The sequence below is a fragment of the Palaemon carinicauda genome, chromosome 38 (genome assembly GCF_036898095.1).
Source record: "Palaemon carinicauda isolate YSFRI2023 chromosome 38, ASM3689809v2, whole genome shotgun sequence".
Lineage (NCBI taxonomy): Eukaryota > Metazoa > Arthropoda > Malacostraca > Decapoda > Palaemonidae > Palaemon > Palaemon carinicauda.
In genome coordinates, this window is record NC_090762.1 from 48,302,886 (window position 1) to 48,317,654 (window position 14,769).

A 14,769-nucleotide genomic window follows, 5' to 3' on the forward strand; every position below is an offset into this window, starting at 1 on the left:
CGAAATCAGTCGTATAATGCAAGCTCATTAATACCAGCAAAAAACAGAAAACATCTTTTAAGATAAAAAATTCAGTGGCTGGGGAAGAGACTAAACACTAGTTCATTCAAAACTACTTTTTCAATCTCTCACCGCACATTGCCTGGGGACGAGAATAAAAAACTAAAAACGTTTTATCCTTTCTCCCCGTACAGAGACTAGGGACGAGAGTAACTCGAGAACAACGTTACCCGCTTGAACGGAACGTTTTCTCTCCTCTCTCTCCCTCCGTCTCTATCTCTATCTCTCTTTCTCTCTTGATTTCGCACCTAAGAGAAGAGCCCAATTACATTTCGTCAAAAAAAAACATGTTATTTGACCAAAGGAAAAAACTGAAAGGTTTTTCAATTAAAAAGTTCCTTTAAAATAGAATTTAAAACATTTAAGCTTTGAAAGAAGAATGAACAAAACGTCAGAATCGATTTACTCTTTCTGCAAAGTGAAACCGTGATACTCTCTCTCTCTCTATCGTAACGATAAGAGCGCAAACTGCGTAGTATAAATAAACTAAACGTTAGTTCATCTTTGAAAACAGTACGAAGACTATTCAAAGAAATTCTTTCATAAAATATTTATTAAAAAATATTCATTTAAAAGGTTTTAAATTATTAGCTCTTTAAAAGCTATTTACGATTGCAAAGGGCTCAACGTTGTTTAACTTCGGTTTCCAAGTTAGGACCGCCTACTCTCAGGAAAGGTCGCATATAAACAAAACATTAAAATTTATTTTTTTTTTTATGTTTATTATAAATGGAAAGTTAATCGAAGAGGCCTAATAAAGGCGGTGAGAAATATATAGAGGAAAATCTATAATTAATTTATAACGTGATAAGATAATTACTAAAAGCCTAAACACACTTCCGTCTAAGGGAAGGGTCGGCCATTTAAAAGTCAAAGAAAGTCCATACTCTCTTTGTCACCAAAAATTAAATCTATCCAAAACGAGTTCAAGATTTAAGATGAAGATAAAACACCTGCACTGCGAAAGCTCAAACCAGAATAAAGTACTTCACCAAAGATGATGGGAAAAACTCCAGGTTTCAATAGCGAGTAAAGTACGTCTTGTCGACACGTCGACAGAGAGAAAATTGAGTCTTTATTTACATGGAGTTTGGTATCTGGCCGACAGTTGGCGCTGATGGGCACACCGCAACCTGTATAGCGATCGCTGGCGAGTTTTTTTGTACAGTTTTTTTTTTGTCTGTCGAGCAACAGAGTTGCAGCTATATATTCACCGGCTAAGTTAAATATTTAAAAAAAATGCATCAAGAAGATGAGACCGCACGGTCTAATCTTAAGCGCCAATCCGCTGGATAGGGGGTGACGCTCACAAAGCGAAAACGGTCAGGGAGAGGGACGGTTAACAGGTTAATAGTGGGAGCAGAGAGGGAGCAAACATTTCTCAGATGCAGGAGAAAGTCTGCAATTTGGGCTACAGAGGTACTGGAAGATGAAATGGATGATGACTTGCACCAGTCTCTAAAGACTTCCCACTTCGACTGGTAGACCTTGATGGTAGATGCTCTCCTAGCTCTCGCAATCGCTCTGGCTGCCTCCCTCGAAAATCCTCGAGCTCTTGAGAGTCTTTCGATAGTCTGAAGGCAGTCAGACGAAGCGCGGGGAGGCTTTGATGAAGACTCCTTACGTGGGGCTGCCGTAAGAGATCCATCCTTAAAGGTAGACTCCTTGGAACGTCTACCAGCCATTGAAGTACCTCTGTGAACCACTCTCTCGCGGGCCAGAGTGGAGCAACCAATGTCAACCTGGTCCCTTCGTGAGAGGTGAACTTCTGCAGCACCTTGTTTAGGATCTTGAAAGGCGGAAAGGCATAAACGTCCAGGTGAGACCAGTCCAGCAGGAAAGCGTCTATGTGGGCTGCCTCTGGATCTGGAACTGGAAAGCAGTAAGTCGAGAGCCTCTTTGTCAGAGAAGTCGCAAAAAGATCTATGGTGGGTTGACCCCATGTCATCCATAGCTTCTCGCACACAGTCTTATGCAACGTCCACTCCATGGAGATGACTTGTCCTCTTCTGCTGAGGTCGTCCGCCAAGACATTAATTTTCCTTGCACAAATCTCGCCAAAGGAGAGATGTTACTTGCCTTCAATGGAGTTCCTTCTGATCCGTGGATCAAAGACCCGAGCATTCCAGACTGTCCAGTGGAGCTCCCTAACCCAAATCCGATGCATCTGAAAACAACACATGGTTTGGGTTCTTGATCGCAAGAGAAAGACCTTCTCGAAGTCTGATGTTGCTGTCCCACCAAGTCAGACATGTCTAGACTGAGTTGGAGATTGGGAAAGAGATACTCTCTAAGCCCTTCTCCTTGTTCCAATGGTTTAGGTGAAATTGGAGAGGGCATAGGTTGAGTCTCCCCAGAGAGATAAACTACTCGAGCGATGAAAGAGTTCCCACGAGGCTAGTTCAAACTCTTACCGAGCAACTGTTTTTCTCTTGCAAGTGAAGGACTTTTAACAGAGCTTGTTCCATTCTTGCGGGAGACGAAAAGGCCCGAAAAATCAGACACTGTATCTCCATTCCCAAATAAAGAATAGTCTGGGATGGGGTACTGTAAGTTACGACTTCTCTACGTTCACTATGAGACCTAGCTCCTTGGTTAGGTCTAATGTCCATTAGAGGCTCTCCAGACAGCGATATAATGACGACGCCCTGATCAGCCAGTCGTCAAAATAAAGGGAGGCTCTGAATCCTCAAAAAAATGTAGAAAGCTTGCTACATTTTGCAAGGGCCTTGTAAAAACAAGAGGAGCAGGAATGAGGTCGAAGTACAGTGCTCGACATTGGTACATTACTTCCCCGTCCACAAACCTCAGATGTTGTTGAAAGTTTGGATGAATCGGGATGTGGAAGTATGTATCCTGAAGGTCGAGAGAGACCATCCAGTCGCCTTCCTTTACTGCTGCCAAGACAGATTTGGTAGTCTTCATCGTGAAGTTTGTCCTGACAATGAACACATTGAGCGCACTTACATCTTAAGTACTCCTGCAGAGAACGTGGCTGCCAGATCATTGGAGCCATCCCTGATAGCCTTGTTCCTGCAGAGAACGTGGCTGTCAGATCATTGGAGCCATCCCTGATAGCCTTGTTCATGCATGACATAATTGTACAGCAAAACTTCAAACGCTCGAAAAACTCCTAACAGGAGATGGTCTAGCTCTGAAGCCGACCATAAAATCTTGGAGCGTCTCATGGCCAGGCGACGGGGAGAGTCTATGAGGCTTCAGAAGTCTCCCTGGGCAGAGGCAGGAACTCCCAAGCCGAGAACTTCTCCCGTGTCATACCAGACGCTCGCTCTATAAGCCAGTTTAAAAGGAGGGAAAGCAAAGGCTGTCTCCCCCAAACTCCTCCTGGTGATGAACCAGTCGCCTAGCAAACGTAAAGCTCTCTTAGAAGAGCGAGAGAGCACTAGCTTAGAAAACGACGGCTTCGAAGTAGCTAGGCCTAGTGTAAACTCTGACGAAGGCGAACGAGGAGCAGCAGTTACAAAATGGTCCGGACAAAGATCCTTAAAAATCAGCATGATTTTTTTAAAGTCCATAGAGGGCTGAGCAGCTTTAGGCTCCTTTCCGTCTGACAAAGTCCCCAAAGGAATATCAGTAGGAGGGGGAACAGCAACTTCCTCATCTGAAGGAACCTCGTCCGACAATTGCCGAGTCTCATGAAAAGGAGAGACCTGCCGCGGTGGCAATGCTTGACAGGCAAAGTCCACACGCAAAGGAGCAGCAGTAGCAGTCAAGGAAGCGACGTCATGTCGCTGCTGAAAGGACTGACCAGCAACAACAACAGGAGTTGATGGACGCTCGACGTCAAGTTGAGACTGCCTTGACTGCCTAGACTGAGCAGTCAAAACAACCCTTGACTGCGGTGCTTGACGCTCAACGTCAAAACAAGGCAACTGAGCTGGTTGGCGAACGTCCTGAACGTCAACACGAGACTGCGGCAGCGGCTGAACGTCAACACGAGGCTGCGGCAGCGGCTGAAAGTCAACACGGGACTGCAGCGAGTGAGGATCCAAGTCACGTGACTGACGTGACAAACTACCGATATCACGTTTCATAACGTCAAACGGACGAGTAAAAGCTCGTTTGGGCGGCTGACGGCCAGAGTCTCGATCAGCGTAACGGCGAGGATCATCGTGAACCTGCTCAACGGTATACTCCTCCACAAGGGAGGCAAGCTTAGTCTGCATATCCTGCAGGACAACCCATTTAGGATCAACGGGAGTCGGGACGGGCCGAGACGATGGTAACGTATGTGTCGGCAAAACATTGCCTTTGCTGAGACTCTCGGAGCCCGTGTTACGCTTACGTTTAATTGGCGAAACAGTCTTCCGACGACTGCAAAGGGTCAGAGCTGTCCCAATGGCCACAGCCAGGACGCTGGACCTGTCCTGAAGGGACTGACTTTTGCTTCAAGGGTCTAGAAACCTTGCGCCAAGGTTTCTTTTGCGAAAAGTCTTTGGATGACGAGGAGAACACAGTCTCACTCGTCTTATGGTAAGGGCGATCTTGACGAGAAACGTCCGATACCAAAGAGGGAACGTCTGTACGTTGGTTAAAGCCTCTCGTGCCCTTAAGTCCTACGACATTACTTCTCCCTGGTGCATGGGAGCCTGAAAGAGGTCTCGGACTAGGGGAGCGACAAGCACGAACAGACGAACCCTCGGTCGCAACACTAAATACACTTTGCGCACTTATCACTTTATCACTACGATTTTGTTTTTTGCACTTACTTCACTGATATCGTATTTTTCAATAATTTCACATTAGGCATGAATAAAACTGATTTCTACCTGAAGCACGCAATTGTCCCTTACATCAAAAGGTTATAATTGCGAAATGAGTCGTATAATGTAAGCACATTAGTACAAAATGAAACACACATGCAAAAATCAGTAAACATATATATCGAATAAAACGGAAATATGACAAATTCGAAGATAATTTGTATTTTTCCTAACCATACAAACCTTAGCTATTTACAAAGGGTTTACTTTTAGCGCAGCTGAAATGACGAGCCAATAGTTTTTAACGAGGGTTGATTACCCCCGCGCTAGTTAGCGGGGGGTGGGGAAGGGTAGCTTGCTACCCCTCCCCCCTCCACACACCGGTGACTTGCTTCACTTCACTTAGAGGTAGGACTTGACTTGGGGGTCAGGGATGGCGGGCACATATGTGTAAATAGCTAAGGTTTGTATGGTTAGGAAAAATACAAATTATCTTCGAATTTGTCATTTGTTCCGTAACCGAAATACAAACCACGCTATTTACAAAGGGTGACTTACCCCTTAGGAAGGGTGGAAAGTCCCCAGCCTTACTGACTTCGGCTTGCCCGGGGGCTCGATCCCTTAGTGAGCAGCACTAGAGAGAGGGAGCCCCTGTACCTCACAGGTTCCTAGCATCGCTAGGAACGAGTGGCCTACATAAGTAGTGTGAGGAGGAGAGTGTGACTCGTCCTATGAAGTTGACCTTGAGACCTTCAGATAGGAATTCTAGGATAGGACGTTCCCCATACCACCTCGTCAGGGTATGGGAGACGCAAGAGTATTAAGCTTAATACTAGGAGCACAAAGAAGCATGGGTTACCTGCAGAGGTCGAGGTCAGCTATGCGAGGACCAGGATGCTGCTTCCCCAAGAGAGGGGAGAATGAAGAAAGAAGTAAGGGTCAGACATACTCTTTCATTCACACAGACTAAGACCGGGTAACAACGCCCTCAACCTACTGCTACTTGTCCAAAAAGGAGCCTGAGGTTAGACCAGCTGTTGTGCAGCCACCACAGGGCCGATAGAGAACGTATCGAGGCTCCTGTGGGTCACGTCTTGCAGGTAGTGGGCTGTGAAGGTCGTTTGACGCTTCCAGACCCCCGCTTGAAGTACCTGCGTCACAGAGAAGTTTCTCTTGAAGGCCAGGGATGTAGCAATACCCCTGACATCGTGGGCCCGAGGGCGACGTGACGGAGGAGGGTCAGGATTCAGGGCATGGTGGATAACCCTTCGAATCCAAGCAGAGATGGTGTTCCTTGTGACCCTCCTCTTTGTCCTGCCTGTGCTCACAAACAAAGCTCGCACATGAGGACGGACTGCAGCCGTTCTCTTCAAGTAGTACCTCAGACACCTCACTGGGCATAGTAGCAGCTGGTCTGGGTCGTTTGTTACAGAACGGAGACTCGCGATCCTGAAAGAGTCGAACCGAGGATCCGGCACTCCAGGATTCTGAGTCTTGGCCACAAACTCAGGGACGAACCTGAACGTTACCTCCCCCCATCCCCTTGAATGGGCGATGTCGTACGAGAGACCATGAAGTTCACTAACTCGCTTGGCCGAGGCCAAGGCGAGTAGGAAAGCCGTCTTCCAAGACAGGTGGCGATCGGAGGCCTGGCGTAATGGCTCGAAGGGAGGTCTCTTGAGAGACCTGAGAACTCGAACCACGTTCCAAGGAGGGGGTCTCACTTCCGACTGGGGGCAGGTAAGCTCATAGCTACGTATGAGTAAAGAGAGTTCTAGCGATGAAGAAATATCCACGCCCTTCAATCTGAAGGCCAAGCTTAAGGCTGAGCGATAGCCTTTCACTGCCGAGACAGAAAGGCGCATTTCTTCTCGCAGATACACAAGGAAGTCCGCTATTGCTGGAATAGTGGCATCGAGTGGAGAGATACCCCTTCCACGACACCAACCACAAAAGACTCTCCACTTCGCTTGGTAGACTCCCTCAGAGGACCTTCGCAGGTGCCGAGACATTCTCTCCGCAACCTGTTGCGAAAAGCCTCTCTCCGCGAGGAGACGCTGGATAGTCTCCAGGCGTGAAGCCGAAGCGAGGCTACGGCCCTGTGAGGGACACCGGAGTGGGGTTGTTTGAGAAGCTCGTGTCGTGGAGGAAGCTCCCTTGGGAGTTCCGTCAGGAGTTGCAGAAGGTCCGGAAACCATTCCGCGTGATGCCATAGCGGAGCTACTAGAGTCATGGAACAGTTGACCGATAGTCTGGTCCTGTTGAGCACCCTTCTCATCAGACAGAATGGTGGGAAGGCGTACACGTCGATGTTGTCCCACCGTTGCTGGAAAGCATCTTGCCAGAGTGCCTTGGGGTCCGGGACTGGTGAGCAGTACAGGGGCAGCTTGAAGTTCAAGGCTGTCGCGAACAAGTCCACCGTCGGGGAACCCCACAAAGTCAGGACTTTGTTGGCTATCTGAGGATCCAAAGACCACTCGGTACTCACTATCTGCGAAGCCCTGCTCAGACTGTCGGCGAGCACATTCCTCTTGCCAGGAATGAAGCGAGCTGATAGTGTTATCGAGTGGGTTTCGGTCCACCTCAGAGTCTCTACTGCAAGATGGGATAGCTGTTGCGAAAAAGTGCCTCCCTGCTTGTTGATATAAGCCACTACCGTGGTGTTGTCGCTCATCACCACCACGGAGTGACCCGCCAGGAACCGTTGGAACTGTTGAAGGGCCAGAAAGACGGCCTTCAATTCTAGCAGGTTGATGTGTAGGCACTTTTCTGATTCTGACCAAAGGCCTGAGGCCCTCTGGTTCAGAACGTGCGCCCCCCACCCTTCTTTTGACGCGTCCGAAAACAGAGTCAATTCCGGGGGAAGGACGAGAAGACTCACTCCCTTTCGCAGGTTCTCGTCGGCCAGCCACCACCGCAAGTCCGTCTGTTCCAGAGACCCCATTGGGATCAGAGTGTCCGGGGAATCGGATCCTTGATTCCACCGGGACTTGAGCCGCCATTGAAGGGATCTCATCCTGAGGCGGCTGTTTGGAACCAGACGGGCCAGGGAGGATAGGTGGCCCAAGAGACGCAACCACGATTGGGCGGGGAGTTCTTTTCGCCTGAGGAAAGGTTCCGCCACCCTCCTCAGCCTTGCTATCCGGTCGTCTGATGGAAAGGCTTTGTGGAGATTGGTGTCTATTAGCATGCCTAGATAAACCAGTCGCTGGGACGGCTGCAGAGAGGACTTCTCGAGGTTTACCACGATCCCCAGATCCTGGCAAAGATCTAGAAGCCTGTCTCGGTGTCGAAGAAGGGTCGACTCCGAGTCTGCTAGGATCAGCCAATCGTCTAGGTAACGAAGGAGACGAATGCCGTTCCTGTGCGCCCAAGTCGAAATCAGGGTGAACACTCTGGTGAACACCTGAGGAGCTGTGGAGAGACCGAAACACAGCACCTTGAACTGGTAGATCTTGTTGTCTAGGCAGAATCTCAGGTACTTCCTGGAAGACGGATGGATTGGGATCTGGAAGTACGCATCCTTTAGATCCAGTGTACACATGAAGTCTTGTGGTCTCACCACAAGTCTGACTGTGTCTGCTGTCTCCATGCTGAACCGGGTTTGTTTGACAAACCTGTTCAGAGCCGAGAGATCGATGACGGGTCTCCAGTCTCCAGTAGCCTTCTTTACAAGAAAGAGTCGACTGAAGAAGCCTGGAGAGCCGTCCACGACCTCCTGGAGAGCACCCTTCTCGAACATGGTCTTGACTTCGGCCTGAAGGGCCAGCCCCTTTGCCGATCCCATGGCATAGGAGCTCAACGACACTGGATTCGCTGTCAGGGGAGGTTGAGATGACGTGAACGGGACGCGATAACCTTGGCCGATCACCGAGATCGTCCAAGCATCGGCCCCGAGATGTTGCCACCTGCGGACGCAACGCTGAAGGCATCCCCCCACAGGTGGACACGCAGGGGGACTGCCACCCCTAGGGCTTGCGGCCGCAGCCGCCACCCCTAGAAGTCTTGCCTCCCCTGGAGGACTTACCACCCCTCTTGACCTTGGCTGGAAAGGGCTGGGGCTTAGACACCACTTTCTTAGCTGCCGGTGCCTGTTTTGGAGCCTTACGAGGCTGTTGCTGCTGTTGTGGCGGGGCTGGAGGCTTATAGGGCCGAGTTGTAAGGGCCCTGTGGAGGAGGGAGTCCGTGCTGGATTTCCTCCACCTCTCAGCTGTTCGCTCCAAGTCTTGAGGCTCAAACAGGCTCTCCCCCAGGAGGGAGGCATGTCGGAGCCTACACACATCTACGGCGGGGACCTTCGGATGGAATCTCTCGGACACAGCATCGCGACGCTTCAACACCGAGTTGGCCCACAGGGTGGTAACCTGGTGCGCCAAGAACTCGATGGAGCGGGTGCCCGAGAGCAAGAAGGTCTCTAGGGCCTTCCTATTGGTCTCCTTGGACAAGTCCTCAGATCGCAATAGGATGCCCAGAGATCCTAACCAGAAGTCCAGCCACGAAGTGGCCTGCATGGCACACTTAGCGACCTTCTCGTGGTTAAGGATCTCTGCCGCCGAGAACGACACCTGCCGGGCAGAGAGTTTCTCCAAGGGAACTCCCTTCGCCAGCTCCTCCACAGAGTGATGGAGCGGAAGAGCGAGGTTGTGCTCACCCAGGATCTCGAAATACCTCCTCTGCTGAAGGCGAGGAGGAGGGATGAGTTTGTTCCCGGCAGTGGAACGACTGGAGGAGGCAAGAAGTGCGAGCTGAGCATTGGCCCTAGCTCTGGCACTCTTCAGCCCCCGAGACCAGGGCAGAGCTGCACTGGTCTTAGGGGCCTTCCGAACGTCGAACACTTCATCCAGAATTGTGTCTTTGCCTTCACGGGGGGGGATGACTGGATCCGTAAGACTGTTAAGTTGCCTTATCAGGCTTAGGACCTGCCAGAAGGCATGTTCGGACTCTTGCTGTTCTCCTCCCTGCGGGCTGGCAGCTAAGTCTCCTGCCCCAGGAATCTCTTCCTGGGGTGATACGTGGACATTCCCCTGGGTAGTCATGGGTTCCTGTCGAATCCTTGCAGAGGATTTAGGGATGGTCTTGGAATCCTTGGGCTCCCTCCTAGGAGGGATACAGGATCCCAACAACGAGGTTCGAGGGGCCCCTTCCTCACGAGACAATTCTCCTGCCTGAAGCGAAGTCTCCCCCCCTGGTGCCGGGGGGAAGACTACCGGTCCACTGGACTCACCTGAGGACGGAAAGGCCTCGTCCACGGGAGAAGGAGAGAGTACTCGTGCAGGAGAGGGGACCCTCGAGACCGACCTCTTGGGAACCAACTTCGCCCTGGGGGAAGTCACCACGAAGTCCACTCCTCTCTTTCTCTTCAGCGTAGGAGAGACAGCCGCTGGTTTGGTACCCTGGCCGGCGAGTGCTGGTTTCATAACCCTCACTAACGCCCGTGCCAGCGGACCAAACCAAGTCTGCTGCTCAAAGGACACAGAGTCCGAAATCCTCGCTAAGGTGAAAGGGATCGGGCGATCCTTTGGAGTGGACACGACGGTACCTGCCTGAAAAGAAGGTGGGGAAGAATGCTGTAATGACCTGTCCTCGTCCTGCAATACCAACCTGTGCTTGGATGGAGGTGATCCCGAGTGCCGTCTAGGAGCACGCGTCCCTGCTGCTACCACCGGCTGTGGAATTCGCCGCGAACTATGGTCGCGCGAGGGTGAACGGTCGCGCAAAGGCGAATGGTTGCGCGAGTGATCGCGCGGGCGCACAGGCGAGCGGTCGCGCGGGCGAGCGGTCGCGCGGGCGCGCAGGCGAGCGATCGCGCGGGCGCGCAGGCGAGCGATCGCGCGGGCGCGCAGGCGAGCGATCGCGCGGGCGCGCAGGCGAGTGGGCGTGAGGGTGGGCAGGTAAATGAACACGTGTCCGAGGCGACGAACGCAAGCGATGGCGCGACGGCGAGGGATCGTGCTGCCGCGTAGGTGAAGAAGATCGCTGGCGATAATGATCACGTGATGGTAAGCGATGGCGAGCAGCATGTGAAGGTGAATGATTGCGCGCAAGAGGGCGGTCGTTCAGGGTTGCGCGATGAGGAGCAGCATGCGTAAGCGGGCGATCGTTCAGGGTTGTGCGATGGCGAGCAGCATGCGCCGGTGAATGATCGCGTGAAAGGGTGCGATGGTGATCAGCATCCGCAGGAAGGCGATCGTTTAGGGTTGTGCGATGAGGAGCAGCATGCGTAAGCGGGCGATCGTGCAGGGTTGTGCGATGGCGAGCAGCATGCGCAGGTGAATGATCGCGTGAAAGGGTGCGATGGTGATCAGCATCCGCAGGAGGGCGATCGTTCAGGGTATTGCGATGAGGAGCAGCATGCGAAAGCGGGCGATCGTGCAGGGTTGTGCGATGGCGAGCAGCATGCGTAAGCGGGCGATCGTGCAGGGTTGTGCGATGGTGATCAGCATCCGCAGGAGGGCGATCGTTCAGGGTATTGCGATGAGGAGCAGCATGCGTAAGCGGGCGATCATGCAGGTTCGTGCGATGGCGGGCAGCATGTGAAGGTGATCGCTGGCGAACTGGTGATCGCTGGCGAGCTGGTGATCGCTGGCGAGCTGGTGATCACTGGCGAGCTGGTGATCGCTGGCGAGCTGGTGATCGCTGGCGAGCAGAAGGTCGACGCGTGTCCTGTGAGAGGATAGGTTCACGAGCAGGAACGGGAAGATCGCTGGCGCGTTGGCGAACATGTGTTTCTGACACACGATGGTGAGCAGGGAGTTCAGCAGGAACTAAAGGGTGGTCAGAGACCGCAGGGCGATGGTCCTCAAATGAGCGCTGACGCTCGGAAGAGAGCTGACGAGCAGGAGAGCGCTGGCGAGGGGGGCGAACCTCAGGAGAGAGCCGACGAGCAGGTGAGCGTCGGCGAGCAGGAGAGTCTTGGCGAGCAGGAGATCGCTGGCGAGCAGGAGAGCGCTTGTGCGCTGGCCCTGCTCGCGTAAGGGAAGAATCCCTTAGCCCCGAAGGGACCGTTGCCCGTCGGGTGACGAGTTCTCCAGAAGGCGAAGATCCGGCAGGAGATGGAGAGCGGTCCGCAGAGAGGTTCAAGGAGGGCGGAGTAGTCGGTTGAGGCTGACGAGGAGAGTCCCCCCCGGAGGACGAAGACCCAAAAAGGCGCCTCTTAGTCCCCCTGTAAGGGGAAGGGAGGCCCTTGTGGCGTAGAGGGCGGTGAGCCTTACGGCGGAGGCGGCCTCGGGGGAGATCGTCGGGACCATCGGTCCTCCGAAGGGGAGTCTCCTTCAAAACACTTCCCTCAGAAGGAAGCTGGGCAGCAGTCGAGACCGAAGGACTCACTTCCCCCTTCGAAGGATGCACGGAAGGAGGAGGAGAGCCTAGAGCACCATCACCAGCAACAGCACCTGCGTCGGAAGGCCCAGCCACGTCGGAGGCCTCTGTCACCACGACGTCGACAATAGACAGAGGGTCTACCTCCGCTACCACCGGCGACTGTTTAACAGCGGCCCCCAACGAGACAAGGTCAATAAGAGCGACCCTGGAGGGCAAGCCCTTAAGCCCCAGGGACGACCAAATCTGCAACAGATCATCACTGGATAAAGTATTATTATCAATAACCTCCCCCGGAGGAGGAGGGGGAACCGCCTCGCTATGGGAGGCGACGCCCTCTCCCCCCACCGAAGGTAGGGAAACAGAACAAGGGCCTGCGCTCCCACTCGGACGACTCTCCTTAGGAGGCGGACGAGGGGGAGCTTCGGAGGAGGTTTGGGCGGCGGAAGAAGAGTCCCGAGAACCTTCCTCCTTCAAGGCTAACCCCGGAGGAGAACGGTCTCTCTTGGACTTCTTCTTATGCCGACGGCCAAACCTCTCCCACTGGGAGGCAGACCACTCCCTGCACTCACGGCACATGTTATCCTGGTCGCACCGTCGGCCCCGACATTGAGGGCAGAGGGTGTGAGGATCCGTAATCACGTCCGACATGAAAGTCCCACAAGGACGGCCGGCAACTCCAGGGCATGTCCGCATATTAAATAAAAGAAAATAACTGAAGGTCAACTTCCAACCAATCACACAAGCTGTAAAGAAAAAGAAGAAAATTAAAGGCTGTCACGAAGGCGATGAACAGACACGTCTGATCACCGCCGAGCCAAAAGTGAAGTGAAGCAAGTCACCGGTGTGTGGAGGGGGGAGGGGTAGCAAGCTACCCTTCCCCACCCCCCCCTAACTAGCGCGGGGGTAATTAACCCTCGTTAAAAACTATTGGCTCGTCATTTCAGCTGCGCTAAAAGTAAACCCTTTGTAAATAGCGTGGTTTGTATTTCGGTTACGGAACAAATATAAAGTTAAAAAGGATCAGTGACTGGGGAGGAGACTAAACACTAGTTCACTAAAGACTATGTTTTCAATCTCTCACCGTACAGTGCCTTGGGACGAGAATAAAAACTAAAAACGTTTTATCCTCTCTCCCCGTACAGAGACTTGGGACGAGAGTAAAAAACTGAATCGAGAACGTTACTCGCTCCCAAACTCCTTACTTGGGACGAGAATAAAGATCGGATCGTTCTCTCTTTCTCTCTCTCTCTCCGTCTCTCTCTCTCTCTCTCTCTCTCTCTCTTGTCACACACAAGAGAATTGCCCATTCACCCTTCGTCAATAAACAGGTTATTTGACCAAAGGAAAAAACTGAAAGGGCTATGAAATTGAAAATTAACAAGTTCCTTTAAATTAGTATTTAAAACACTTCAGTTTGAAAGAAGAATGAACAAAACGTCAAAATCGATTTACTCTTTCTGCAAAGTGAAACCGTGAATCTCTCTTTCTCTATCGTAACGATAGAGCGCAAACTGCGTAGCATAAATAAACCAAACGTTAGTTCATCTTTGAAAAAACAGCACGAAGACTATTCAAAGAATATATTTCTTAAAATATTTTCTAAAAAATATTCATTTCATAACTCTTACAGAGCAAACGATTTAACTTAACGAAAATAAAAGTTGAATGGGCTCAACGTTGTTTAACTTCGGTTTCCAAGTTAGGACCGCCTACATCTTAGACTAGGGGAGGAATAGGTAAAGGCCGCATATAAACAAAACATAAAATTTATCTTGATGTTTAGTATAAATGGAAAGCTAATCGAAGAGGCCTAATAAAGGCGGGTGAGATATAAAATATATAGAGGAAAATCTATAATTATCAACAATAATTTATAACGTGATAAAATAATTACTAAAAGCCTTAAACACACTTCCGTACACTGAGGGAAGGGTCGGCCATCTTTACTCTATGGAAAAACCAGAGATAAAAAAGCAAGGGCAAAACACTTTTCCTCTCCTTTCAAAAGCATTTCTTTTGAAGATAGTATTGAATAATCCAACACGGCGAAAGCAATAAAACCAAAACCAAGTACTTCACCAATTCGGTAGAAAACTCGAGGTCATAAAGCGAGTGGAATCAACTTGTCGATGGAACCGACAGAGAAGAACTGGAGCTGTTTACAAGTATATGCGGTATCTGGCCGATAGTCGGCGCTGGTGGGCACACCCGCAACCTTCATGGCGATCGCTTGCGAGTTTTTGGAATCTGTCGAGCCGTCGGAGACGTCAGCTATTATATATTCACCGGCTAAGTTTAATATTTAAAAAAGGTGGATGCCATATTTCAAGACTGGTCGAACCTAGACCTTTATACTTTTATCTCGTTCTCTATGATTTGAGCGGTGATGAAAAAGTTCAAGATATTTCCAAACAGCAGAATGACACTATTAGCCTGAGGGAGTGGTTCACAGATCTATGGTTTCTGTTGTTGGATTGCCCAAGAAAGTTGCCTGTCAAGACCAATCTGCTCAAACAACATGTGTTACGAGTAGTATACCAAAGGCCATGTGAGCTTCAGCCAACAGCATGGAGACTGTTCACTGTATACTCAGAAAAAAAAGGCGGTTTTCTAAGCCCTCTAGATTATCCACTTTAGCTTCCATGAGGCAGTCTACCAATAATGT

At 50.9% G+C, this 14,769-nt stretch overlaps 1 protein-coding gene across 1 annotated transcript in view; it reads right to left on the reverse strand.

The window, feature by feature from the left end:
- Positions 1-14,769, reverse strand: part of Blos4 (biogenesis of lysosome-related organelles complex 1 subunit 4) — a 126,994-nt gene that overhangs the window by 62,234 nt on the left and 49,991 nt on the right. The window lies entirely within an intron of this gene.